The sequence below is a fragment of the Empidonax traillii genome, unplaced genomic scaffold (assembly GCF_003031625.1).
Source record: "Empidonax traillii isolate 1590-97213 ecotype Southwest subspecies unplaced genomic scaffold, ASM303162v1 scaffold41:size1892772, whole genome shotgun sequence".
Classification (NCBI taxonomy): domain Eukaryota; kingdom Metazoa; phylum Chordata; class Aves; order Passeriformes; family Tyrannidae; genus Empidonax; species Empidonax traillii.
The window spans coordinates 877641-891488 of NW_020955234.1; positions in this window are offsets into that span (position 1 = coordinate 877641).

The window sequence follows — 13848 nt, forward strand, 5'->3', positions numbered from 1 at the left end:
AGGTTGCTTTTAAATAGATCATAAAATCCATTGTGAATATTTAAGCCAAGAGTGATAACACGGTGTCATATCCTCACACAGTATAATGTAGTAACACTCTGCATTTTGACATCTGCCCAGGCAGATGTTTAGAACCAAGTTCCTCAGATTCTTTCTTCCTTTTAAATTTTCTTTTTTTTCCTTTTTTTTTTTTTTTTTTAGGTTGCATGGAAAAAAATCTGGGAATCATCTTTTATGTCAAAGCTACTAAGTACAATTTAACTGTCAACAGATTAATTAATTTAAATGTAGACTTACTGCAGAAGCCAAAACCTCGCATGAGCCTTCCACAAAAAGATGGGAAAAAAAGAATAGCCTCCCAAAATGTAGTCAGCAACATCCTGACCTCAAGAAAGCTATACATTTATACACAGGTAGGATGTACGTTTCCCATTTACACAATCTATGAGATGTACACAGAGTAAATGTCTAAAATCCCACAATTTACCTTTCTGCTGCTAATCCATCATCTTTAGAACAGACAACCCCAGCACCAACAGTCAACATACATTTTCCCACTCTATTGCTTCAGAGGGGCTACATTAATTAGCAGTAACTAATTATTTTGCCATAGCAACACCGCTGATAAATATCAAGGCATATATTTACTTAGAGTAGTTGCAGAGGGATCTTTCTTTTTAACTCCACATCTTGTGATTTCTGGGGTTTAGATCCACGTTGAAACCAGCTCATGACCCCACGCTGACTGCCAAATTCATTGTAATGTAGAGCATGTTTCAGGGATAGTCCCTTAAACATAGTTGGATTTTTTAAGGGGTTGCTGGTTGGCTTATTTATTATGAAGATTTGTCAGGCAGCACAGTTAAGTTAATCAGTAACCAATAAAAGATTTAAGTTCAGAGATATAAACGGGTTGATTCATTGCTCACAAAGGTTTTTGGCTTCTCAATGGGAACTCATGAAAACATGTTGCTATGGTTACTTTGGAAACCAATACCTTTTTATACCCTACTAATATATAGGAATTTGAGAGAAGCACCTATGGCTCTCAGGGACCTACACACAATTTTATTTTTTGTTGTTATTTTTTACTGGTTTACTTTTTTTTTTGCTATGCAAATATGTAAATAAAATATATTAAAAATTTCTTTGTTCCGAAATCTCCGTGCCAAGTCCAAGTTTTACTGACACCAGGACAGTCAGATCACTTGGCATGTGCCCCCTCAATGGTTTATCATTTTTGTAGTCTTCACCAAAAATCAACCTGACTGCATCATTTTAAAAGCAAAGGTGCCACAGCCAGAGGGTACTCATATCAGATGTGTTGTTGCATCGTAATCTTCTTCAGCACGTAAATCCAAAAGAAGAAAATCACAATGTCAAGTACAATTAAAATCGAATATAAGCTATCTTGATGGATTTGGGGGGCGGGGAAGAGCAGAGGTTTGTTGGATTTTTTTCGGTTTTTATTTATCACACTGAACACGTTACCCAACCTCACTTTGTGGCCATTCTGGTAAACATGGTGCAAGTTTTCTTCCTCTAACTGTGGTCATGATCACCTCTGTGCTGAGAGTGCAATTTAACACCGGTGTGGGCTGCCTGGAATATGCCCTGCATACGATTTTCCAAAGGGACTATGTGACTGGGGTCCCAGGGTGCAACAGAGCCACAGCCAAGATCTCAAAAGATGCTGTGGGCTCCATAGCCTTACTGCTGCATTTTTGTGGGTCATTTTTGAGCACCTGAATTTATGCTTAGGTTGGTGCTTAGAGCCAGGACCAAAACTGGACCATAAGCACCCCTGTCCATCCTGTGCATACCACTCAGACCATCAATGTTTCATTATCACAAAAATCACTCTAATTTCCCTCCAAAAACACATCTCCTGAGCCAATTAAACATTTGGCCCAAACTTAACCAAACTCACACTCAGGTTTCTAACAAAAGTACAGGCTCTGCCTTCCAGCCCCCAACAAGGCCTCAGTGGAGGTGGGGCTGGACCAGTCACACTGCTCTGGATTCAGCCTACAAAACCACTAACAGTGTCACCTAGCATATAGATCATCAAATAAATTATGGTCAAGTGTGACTTGTGAGGCTAAAGGTACTCTCTGCCAAGGTGTTCTGATGACATCATCATAAACCCAGAGGGCAAAGCTCAGCTAGTTTATGATGTCACCAGACGGCTTCTCCAGGTTGCTGCCATAGTTCATGGTCATTACTTTCTGTAACAGGAGGAGCTTATGTACCTACATCCCAACAAGGCTCTGATCCTCATTAGCCTTCTGTTCATGCATATATTTAAGTAAATAAATATTTTCATGTATATATTTAAGTAAATAAATATTTTCATGTATATATTTAAGTATAAATAGATTTTTTCTTATTTGGCATATACATATATCACTTATTTATAAAGTGTATACACTTTTCACAGATACATAAATAAAATTTGCATATATTGTTCTTATATAATTTCGGGGTGTAGAGAGGCCTATAGGAATCATATATATGATAATTTTCTTTTTTAATATAGATGTGTGTATATATGTATAAATAATCATGATCATGGCTAGGCTTCATGAACGAAGATTTGAGAAGGGCTCTACCCACACTTGCTACAAGCGCATTGATGGTTAAAAAGGCCAATGTGAGATAGACAAGATGTATAAATATATATTTATATATATATATATATATGTATATGTATATAACCTATTCTCAGTCAGTGTTTACTAGCAAGACATAAGCAAGTACCCCAAGCTGGAAGAAGGGCTGCAGGAGGGCAATGGATCTGGCCACTTCCCCGGGGAGCTGGAGCCCATACAGGATGGATGCTTGTTCTCTTTTTCATATTTTTTTATCGCTACTAAATAGTTTGCAGAAGAGGCGCAGCTAGAAAGGATTTTCTAACCACTACAATCACTGAAGCTGGCAGCAGCCACAAGCCACTGATCTCTGAGGGATGCTGCATTTCCTCTACAAAGCAGACGCGCAAACGCTGGTGCCTACCTGAAACAGGGCAAACAACCCTGGGGTAGAAAATACAGACAGGGAATAAAACAGGCAGTAAACGAGCTGAAAATTAAACCTCTGCCGTTGTCTCCTCTGTGAATTTAAAGATGAGGATCCCCCACTCTGGACCGTGTATCCAGCCCCTTCCTGGGGAATGAGGCTCACATTTACTTTAGAGACAGGCAGGCAGGAAAGCTACATCATCTGGTGGCCTTGGCACAACCAAAGCAGTACACCACAGCTGGATAGCTGATCTGTATCTTTTGCCTCACTGAGAGGCCCTACCACATGCTATAAAATGCTTTAATGTCCCCTTAACATGCTGTATAAATAATTTCCATATCCATTCAGCAGTGCTCACATGTGGTCCTTTGAAAGAGTTAAGTAAAAATTACGGGACCAATATATCTTTGAGATGAAACAATGACATTTATAGGTCATTGTAATCCATTCATTAATTAGTTTTATTCCCAGAATTCCTTATAATCCATATGATGCCTTCTAAGTGCTAAATTTGGCCGACAAAATTGTGATTTAATAAATAGATAAGTTTTAAAACTGCACTTGAAAGAAGTTTCTTCACATTTGAGCTACCTCAAAAAGAGTAGGTAAATAAACTTGCATGCCCTAAGCAGTCTACAGAGTCCTTCTCTGGGGGCAAAGAGTGAAAGGGTGCAATCCCTCAATGTCCAGCTTTTACCACAAAACCCAGCCATGCACTGTAAGGGATGAGAGATGGTCCCCTCAGTTCTGCAGCTGGGGTGTGATGCACTTGTACCTCCTTACCTTTGGGGAGGATGGGAATGGGGCTGCAACATGCCATGCAGAAAGGCATGGGATGAGGAGAGGCAGAGCAGAGTCATGGGTGACACTTTCCTTCACTCCCTGGGAGACAAAGGCAGGAGAAAAGGCAGTCGCTGCACTGGTAGGATGCAGAGCCAGTGCATCTTTTGTCACAAGAGAAATTATGTGACAAAGGTAAAGGACGGATTGCACCAGGACTTGCTTTTTTCCACGTTCTTCCCTCCAATGTGTTGATAACATACACCTCCAGACACATCCCTCATGCCCAGCCACATCCCCTCTCCCCATCCCACCTCAGTGTCAGAGTCTGTGCCTGTGTTCAGTGACGGGCCCTGGTTTTGATATTTTACAGAGCTCCTCGACACAAGCAAAAAGAGAAGGAGGCCTTTCAACTGGCAGCAATTACCTATTTCACAATTAAGAGGACTGTTCTATTAGTGATACAAGAGCCCTGATGTGACACTCTCCAATTAACAGCAAGGCATGCATAAATCCCACCATGCAGCAATGGCAATAAATTAATGGTTTTTTTTCCCTTCATAAAAGTAGCTTACTAGTCCTACTGCAGAGGATGTAGGTACTAAGGAGACATTTGATCAGCTCAACTGTATCACCTCAAAAAACCTTTACAACTTCTTTACACGCCTAAAGCACAATTTCACAATTCAAAGATCGTTACTCCTATAAAACTTATAGGAAAGTTGCAACTCAATTGGACCAAACAACACCCTAAAAAAAAAAAAAAAAGAGGTTTCAAGGCAGCACTTCTTTGTTTCAAAGTGCGCAGTTCCTTGTTTCTGCGTCCTGTAGCAAATCCATTTGTTTATCAACCTGGATTACAGGCTAAAGCATAGTTTGTATGGAAACCAGTGTAAGGGTATTTCTTTGCCCTAATGTGAAAGTCACTGTTGGATAATCTGTTAATAATAATCCTCATTAAATTCCTGAAATGCTTGTTTGGAGAAACAGGAAGAAAGGCAGGTAGGGCTCCCTGAAGCAGCTCATCAGGAAATGAGATAAACAGGTCTGGATCACTCAAGAGTAGAAGGACAAAGAATTGCTGTTAAGTAGTCTAAATCCATCAAAAGCCAATCATGGTATAAAATCCGGAGGTTTCTTTTGAACTGTCAGTAACATTGGTGGGTTTTGTGAGCACCTTAGTGGGACTTTCTACTTTCGGTAAAGGGGAAACAAGGGCATCAAAGTAAATGCTCCATTAATAGTAGAACAGCTCAGCTGGAAAGCCAGTCCCAATATTTTCCATATGCTTAAAGATTTCCCTTGCAATATTTTTACAGCATCCCTGCAACCCAACACATTTCATGATCAGCTGAGTCTCTGTGTGTGTGTGCATAGAGGTGTACAGGGAAAAAAATTATGACCTCTCCCTCCTCTGTAGACATACATATGCACAACTTGATGCTACAAACAAAAGAATAAAATGCTGCTGATTTGGAGCCTATTCGTCTTGCCAAATTAAAATTAAAAGGGTCATATCCTCAGTTAATGTAATCTGTCTCTGAAGGCAATGAAACTGATCCAGTTTAGACCCCCTTGAAATATTCAACCCAGAAATCTGGAATATTGCAGCATGTGATGAGATTGCTTGGTAAGATTGTTGAGCACTGATGGGACACCTGGATACCTCAATTTCATCAGAAAACAGGTTGGAAAGTGGGTATCCAAGCAGTCACCATAAGGAGGAAGAAATCTGTCTTCTGTTCTCCGACTTGAATGCCCATCATGCCATGGATGTCTTGCCTCATCGGGAGAGAAGAAAAGTGGTGCTGCCACTTAAATGAAGGGGGGGGTTGGGTGGTAGGGGAGAGGAGGGAAAATACTATTTGAACTATAATTTCAAAAGCAGGAATTTGACAAAACCATGGTCTGAAGTGTCTATCCCTGGGAGAGGTACTGTCACATTAGGTAAGCAGATAACAAGTGTTGGCAAAATACAGGGTTAGTCTGTGCTCCTTCTCGGTTTCAGAATTATTGCTTATATTTCTACTTTGTTAACAAATTATTCCATTGGCACTACAAAGCAAAGCGCTGAGAGTGAAGGATAATACACAAGAGAGCCTCTAGGCTGTTACTTTGGATTATAAGTATCTAATTTCAGTCATTTAAAGTAAATTCAGTTTTGTCAAAGACTCCAGTCCAACCTATAAAACTTGGGTCTGGTGAGCATGACAGCATGCCTTGGAGGAACAGGGCTGCAAGAGAGAAAACAAACAGCTCCATTCAACTCCTTCAAAGGCCTTATTTCATCTAACCATGGAGTTATTACCAACCTTCCTTGATTATGTGTACTGTAAGAGCATGAGTAGTTTCAGTTACAAGTTGTTTCTTACACATCCCATCATTTTGCGTGGGTTTTTACACCCCCGGTAGAGAAGCTTCCATAACTGAGCCCAACAGAGCAGCCAAGGATGAGAAAGAGAGGGAAGTATTAAGAAAGCAATTTTTGGAAAGCATGTCTTATGTATTATTGGAACCATGTCCCATTTGTATTTGCACATAACTAGCACGCAGCCACTATGTGCCACTAGAACAAAACAAGTCCAGCTCTCCTCTGCACTGGGGTAATTGGAGGTTACCCCTTTATTTCAGGGGGCCACTTTAAATCTCCTACTGAATTTGTCCCCGAAGAGCAATAAACGTCCATCCATAGACCCTGGATGGCAATGAACATACAGATCCCCTGATTTTTAGCTGCAGAAAGTGCAGTCTTGATTGAGTCCCCTTTTATTTAAGGATTGTAGGCCTTGGAGAGCTTTAATAAATCAGAAATTTCTGGACACTGAATTGCACACTTCATCCTCCCATACACTTGTAAGGTCAACCTGTTTTAGAAAGGAAATCTTTCACCAAGTTCCTCTTTGCCCTGGTCTAAGAAGAATTCCCCAAGCCACAATTTGAAGCGCACATTGAAAAACTTAAGGCTGCACATTCATTGCTTCTCAAACTGGGACTTGAGCTAAGTCAAGGGTTTCTCCACCTAGAGAATATGAAGAACAAGGTCAGAGTCCTTCCCTGGTAAGCTCATCTCAGCTGATCTGTATTTCAGCACTCTGGGTTTTGCAGGAGAGAAAAATATTGCTTAATGACATCGAATAATGACATGCTTAATGCTGGCATGAAACTTATAAAGATAGTTTCAAGAAGTAAAAAGCAAGGGAATGTATTGTTATTTTGTTACAGTTATTGTTGTTGTCGCCATTGTTGTTGAAGGACTTTTCTAATTATAACAACTAAATAGTATTTAATGTTAAAGGTTGGCAAAGAATGACAAACTCCTCAATCAACAACTCCTAAGCATCTGTGTGCTAAAAGATTGACCTTCCCTTGCTCAGATGATAACACTGCTTAGCAACATGGACTTGAATGGCTTTGGAGGCCTCCAAAATGGAGCAGGCATTTAGATATATAATGAGAATTTCCATAGTCAGATAGACTAAAATACATAAATATATCTCTGTGTACTCATAGATAGATATAAATTTCACACTGCGCATCAGCCAAGAGTTTGAAACTTTATAAAGCAGAAGCCATGGTAGTTTTAATCAAGAAATGCACTAAAAATCATTGATTATCAGGCTCACTATTTGCCTAGGGGCTAGTATGGCTGAGAGTAAGCAGGTAGGTGGGGCAGGCTGCAGTGATGTAAGGCCATAAAAAGTGCATTTGAGGCAGATTGGGGTCACGTCCATTACAGGGCTGCAGCCTGCACCACCGAGGAGGGGCTTTTATGGCACGTCCCCCCGTCTCGCCTGTCTGAGGGAGGGAAAAGTTTGTTAGGGCTGATGGGGCTGTGCCTGGTCCTCTTTGGTCAGAGGTGAGCAGATGCATCACCTGGCCAGTGATGAGGGCCAAGTACCTTTCTCTGCACTAATAAAAAAGGTCTACATGACTACAGGTCTGCCTGCTTGGATGCAAAGAAAGACCTGCTAAAAAAAATAACATAAATGAACAAATAAGCAATTATTTCTCACTCTGCCTCAGCTTCTTCATTGTAAGTGTTTCTCAGCCCTAATGCTTGGAAAAACAAGGGTGCCTCTCCCAAGGGAAGGTAAAAGCACCCAGCTGCAGGATGCTGCCTAGCTGTCCCAGCACACAGAGCCAATACTTCCCAGCTACAGCCCAGGGCCCAAGTGTTGCAATTCTCTGCTTTATTCTGTGCCAGTTTTCTCCTCCCCACCATCCCAAAAGGAGACCAGCCTGGGCTGTGACCGCTCTGGCTCTGGCAGAAGAGGTGAGCCCACAGCGTGAGAACCTTTCGCCAAAGAAGGAGCCAACCCTCCAGCACTCATGTTATATAAACAAGATAAGGTGCCTTCCAGCCCAGCCCCTGGGCCTCGTGGCTGGGGCAGGGGGAAGGAAGCTGGGAGGGGAGCCACAGCACAGCAGGTCCCTGCCAGGCTTAGGAACAGGGAGGTTAAAAGGGCTCTCTCTTCCTCTCCAGGACAAGGATCTCCACCTCAGCTGTTCCAGCACCCTGTTCAGACAACGTCTCTACAGAGACCGCATCTCAGGACCTCAAGCTGCCACATCCGTAGGTGTGGAGGGACTTTGCTCCAAAATGTTTTGTGGCCATCTGCTATTTCCTGGTGTAAATAACAAGCTGCTTGCTGAACACTCTCCCATCTCAGCAGGCTCAGTGCTTGGTGGCTCCTCTAGCAATGATGCCTACACCAGCCACGTGGTTCTGCTTGGCAGAGAGGTTTGGTAAAGCACTGTAGCTCTGTCCCTGGGTGGTATATCTGGTAGGAGATATATGGCAGTGGTAGAAAAAGGCCATTCCCCTATCATAAGTCTGAACTGCACATTTTGGTCACTCCCTGTCCATCATCCCAAAGCTGAGCTAAAGACCACCACCAGCAGCTGCCCGAGCTGGCCAGCAGAGCAGAGGAGAAGAGATCCAGGATGTCACCAAAGGAGAGGTCAATCTGCTCTCAAGACAGGTTCAACAGAGATGCCAGGATATATGCTAAATTGACCAGATCCCCTTAGCTCTCAGTTTGGACTGATATCTCATTCTAATGCAGTCTAAACACCAGTTCAGGGGGAGAGCTGGTCAGATTTTGGCAAAAATCCCACAGAAGTCTATTGAAATGCAGGTTCTGGCTCAGATTCAGTGGTCAGACAACTCCTCAAACTCAGCAGAAAGCTAAATCTGGGTCCAAATATGCACTCATCCCCCTCAGCATCTCTCTAATTACTGCCGAGTAATTACTGTGCAAGTAACAATCCACTAACAAGTTCCAATAAAGAAAACATTTTGTAAGAGGAGGAGGTAGCAGGAGGACTAATTTGCCAGGTAGGAGGTTTTAATGCCATCAGGGTAGATGCTGCTGATCCCTTCCTTAACAAGGCCTGCATGTAATTTTGCTCTGGGCAAAAGGATTTTAAGATAGGTGAAGGGAAGAAAAAAGAAAAAAAAAAAAAAGGGAGAAAAAAAAATTGAACCAATCCAGCCAGAAAAGAGAATTTAGGTGATGTTTTCAGTTTCTGCTGCAGTCTGACTTTGCTAGGGCCCAAGGCTGTGTGGGAGCTCTGCCAGGACAGCCTCATTGCCATGCATCACCAAGAAAAACCCCGTGGGAATCAGCTGGTAAGGGAGGTGGAAGTCCCACTCAAAAGACTGAGAGCAACATATTACGGAAAAAATCAGCCCAGCTATTTCATCATCTTCTTGATCCTCCCAGCAGCCAGTGCTGTCAACTCAAACCATGGGCAGCAACTCATCCCAAAAAGCTAAAAAGCAAAACTACAAAGCACCTTCCATCAGTGGGGAAACTGAGTCACCCATCAGGCAGTAACACCCACCTCTGGCTCTGCATCACCCCAAGGTGTCCTTGGAAGCTGAAATCCCCTTGGTTTTCTGTTCAACTTGTGGTTGGACACATTAGGTACCCTACAAGTATAAGGTGGCTACATAGGGCTGAGTGATGACTAGCACATCAAAAGGCATTGAAAAGGGAAGTATTCTGTTAATTTACTCTGGTAAAAGACAGTGACAAACTGTGGCAGTTTTGTCCTTTATCTCCATCCAGGACAGCAGGGGAGGGGGAAAAGGGGTTTTGTGGGTTTTTTTTTTTCAACACAGGAGGCTTTGTAAGGGATTTCCCAGGCTTGGGGAAAAGGCCTTTGGCTGAATTTTGTTTCTTGTGTTGCAAGAGTTATCAGGACCCAAACAGGAGGTGGCTTAATCCTCCATTGTTAGATGCTGGTCAATGCCAGGGATCGTTGCACCTGCCTGCACATGCTGCCCTTGTGCTGTCACCAGCAAATGCCTCAACATTCCAGCAGTAAGCTGATTTTATAGCTCTAAAAGGCACTATGGTTTCTATGAGTACTTGACTCACGTTGGGCCTTACAGCTGCTTTCATTCCCAAAAATTAAACTCCTGAGGTTGCAATCCCCATCCGAGCCTTGTTCTCCTCCACACCCTTCCCATGTGTACGTTTGCCCAAGTACTACTCACTTTGATCTCTGCACAACATGGATGTGGTTCAGGAAAAAGTTATCAGGTGAGTCACCGGGCTGGGATCCTCTGGCAGCTCATCTTCCTCCAGGTAGGCTGAGAAGCAAGAGGAACAAAAGCTGCTCCTGTGGTTAAAGTAGATTATCCCTTGAGGGGCAAACCCCTTTATTACTGCAGAGTCCTTAGCATCTTCAGCTGGGTTTGCCAGAAATGCCAAGCTGAGACTCAGCTGTTTGGCCTCTGCATTAAAGAGCAAGTTTGGAAATTAATTTGAGGGTTTAAGCTATATATAAACCTCTGCAGTATGGTAGATATCAAAAAGCACTACTATTGCCTAAAAATTTGCTTTTCCAAGCTAGACACAATAATTGGGGAGTGGGAGTGACAACCTAAACCTTGTCTTGAACTGCCAGCTGGTGAATTCCCTGCAGGAGGTATCTATCCTTTCCTCCTGGAGAAGGAAACATCCCCCACATACCTGAATAGTCAGAACAGCAGCAGAACCAGACCTGAATCCAGACTGAAAGGAGATTAATTTCTGCTTCTCAAGTGGAGGCTGGAGTTAACAAAGCAGTTTAAACTTCAGTTCCTAATAACTTTTATTCTCCTTTCTGCGCAAATACATCTATTTTCTCCAGCCACCAGTTCTGCAAACAACTGCTTGGGCGACTAGCCCATTAATACATGGGGTTTAACAACTCTACCTTCACACCTTAGGAATTGCCGTTATCAAAAGGGCACAGTGGCTGACAGAAGTTACAGCTCACACAGCATCTCAACATCTGTTAGTGTTGCTAAAGCTAGATCCATTCCCACCTTTGCAAATGTTAAAGGCACTGGATTTACTTTTGTGGACTAGATCTGAGACAGTAGGCAAAATATATTTAAATTTATAGTCACTCGCATTGAACGTCACGTACAGATATGCAGGACCTACATCATCACAGTCTGGTTCTACCTGGCAAACATGGGGAAAAAAATGGCTCCAGTGATTATGCATTACCTAGAAATTAAAATAGATTGAGTAGACCATAATAAATACATGCCAGAAAAAATATAAAGAATGTGTGGGAACGCCGATACTTTATCTTAACATTTCTTAGTAAAATAACTTCCTTATGGTGTAATCAAAAATGGAGAGCCAGCACCTAACTAAATTGAGTGCCACAAAAGTTAATAATGGTTAAAATTACCATTCAATTTATTTTTGTATTGGATGATCTTCAAAGTTGCAGACTGAGAATTGCTGAAACCTTTTAGGCATTTCTTTCTCGAATCAGAATACTTCAGAGATGCAAACATTAACTTGAATTTTAACATCTAAAAATCCTTAGTGAAAGGAAATAGATTTAAAAAAAAAAAAAAAAAGAAAAGAAAAGGAAAGAAAAACTTTAAAAGTTCCCCTGATAGTTACAGATGGTTTAATCTTTGGAACCTATTATGTGTTCATTTTCCTTCAGCATTAATTATACATAATTACCACCACTTTACCCATACCCTTTCAAAAACGAAATCTGTTTACATTTTTCGCATATGTTATATAAAAGCAAGATTTTTTTTTAAGGCAGGTTTTTGTGTGGGTTTTTGTTTGTGGGTTTTGTTTGTTTGTTTTTTTTTCCAGAAACGGGGCTTCTATTTACCCTCTTGAAGGGGCAAGGGGAGCCAGTGAGTGCGCGGGTAAGCCAGGTTTTACTTAAAGTTCCTTTGGTACAGCTTAATTACTTTTAAACTCTGGAAGCAATCAGGTTATCATCCTTTGAAGTGCCACGGACGGGTCGCCGTGCTGGGAGGAGAAGGGGCTGCTGTTTGCGCGGCGCGCAGGGGCCGGCGCAGCGCGGGGAGAGATGCGCTTGGCCGCGGCTGGCGGAGGCGGGAGCTGCCCGTCCCTGCGGGGACAGTGAAGGCTTGGAGGCTGGGGATACGATAACCCGAGTTCGGCTGGAAAAAAAAAAAAAAAAAAAAAAAAAAAAAAAAGGAGATTCTGGTTAAGGCTGAGAAGCAGCGCTGATGTTGTAAAAGATTGAGGAGGATTGTTCGCACTTTTCAACCTTATAATTTCGCCCTGTGCACAAACCACGAAATTGCACGGCTCTATTCTCCCTCTTTTTTTTTTTTTTCTTCCTTCTCGGTCTTTTTCCCCTCTCCCTCCCGTCGCAGGATCGCTGTCAGGTGGCTTTTTTCCCGGCCGTGCAGGGATCAAAGCGCCCGGGAGTAGAAGCGTCCATTGTGGGGCTGACACACGATCGCCCTGGGCAGGGGAGCGGGGGCAGCAGCGGGTGCGGGGCACCGGGCCCACTCCCCTGGGCGCTTCCCCTCACAAGTGGCGTTTCCCCACGAGCTTGAGGGGGGCATTATTTTTTTTTTTTCCCCTGTCCCCCCCTCCTCTCCCCTTCCCCCGTGGGGAGGCTTGCTCCCCAGTTGTTTCATCTCGGTGCTCTTCTCTGCGGGTGCTCTGGAGAGGGGGAAAGCAAACGGAGGGGGCACCCCGCTTATTCCCCGACCCCAAACCCTCTGCGCCCGGCAGCAGCTCCATTATTTGCATGTCATGTTTATAACCTGGTGGAAACCAAGACTGATATTTGTGGTTGGGAGAAGATGACTTTCACCTCTCCGGATCACTCTCTTAAATAAAAAAGAATTGACCAGCTATGGGCGTAAGCATTTATCTTGAGTTTGCGGTCATTATCTTTATTATATTGCCTCTGCAATAAATAAATCTGGTAGTTACTACCCCACAATAAAACTGTAGTATATGGGACACCTTACTATTACTTTCTTAACAATCTGCCATCTCCTCACCTCTAAATCTTCCCTGTCTGCCCGGCCCGCGTAGATCGCTCCCCGCCCGCAGGTGCGGAGTCTCCGCGCCGCTGCCTCCGCTCCTCCCGCCCTGCCCGCTCCTTTCCCCTTTTCCCGATGATTCCTCACCACAGAGCTGCCTCTCGGCCCCCCGCAGGTGCCAGCCGGGTGGGCAGCCCCGGGGGATGGGTGGGTGTCCCCTGGGCGGGTGTCCCTCCGTCGGTATCCCCTCGGGGAGATATCCCCGGGACAGGTGTCCCTTTATGGGCGCCCCCCCAGCTCGGTGTCCCCCTGTGGATACTCCCCCCCCCCGGGTGGGTCTTCCCCGTGGGCAGCCCCCAGGAGGGTGTCCCTAGTGGGCAATCCCGCCTGAGCACCCACTCTCCCGTGGCAAGCATTCCAGGCAGGTGGGACCCCCCTTTTTGGGGATCATTACACCGCCACCTCCCCTTGCCCCCCTCCCCGGCTTTCTGCCCGCCATCCCGGCCCATGGGTCAGAAGCAAGGGGGAATCCACGGGGTTGCTCCTCTCTTCTCGAGGGCTGCACCCTGACCACCGCCTTTCTTGTTGTTTAGGTTTGTTTTTTTTTTTTTTTTTTTGGGGGGGGGGGGTTGTTTGGTTTTTTTTGGCGAGAGGTGCACACGAGGAACAGCCCCAAAACTAAGGCTCAGCAGCGAAGGGAAGCGCTGCCGCTGCGCCAGAGAGCCTTCACCTCCACTCCCTGCCTCCCGCTGCCTCTCTGG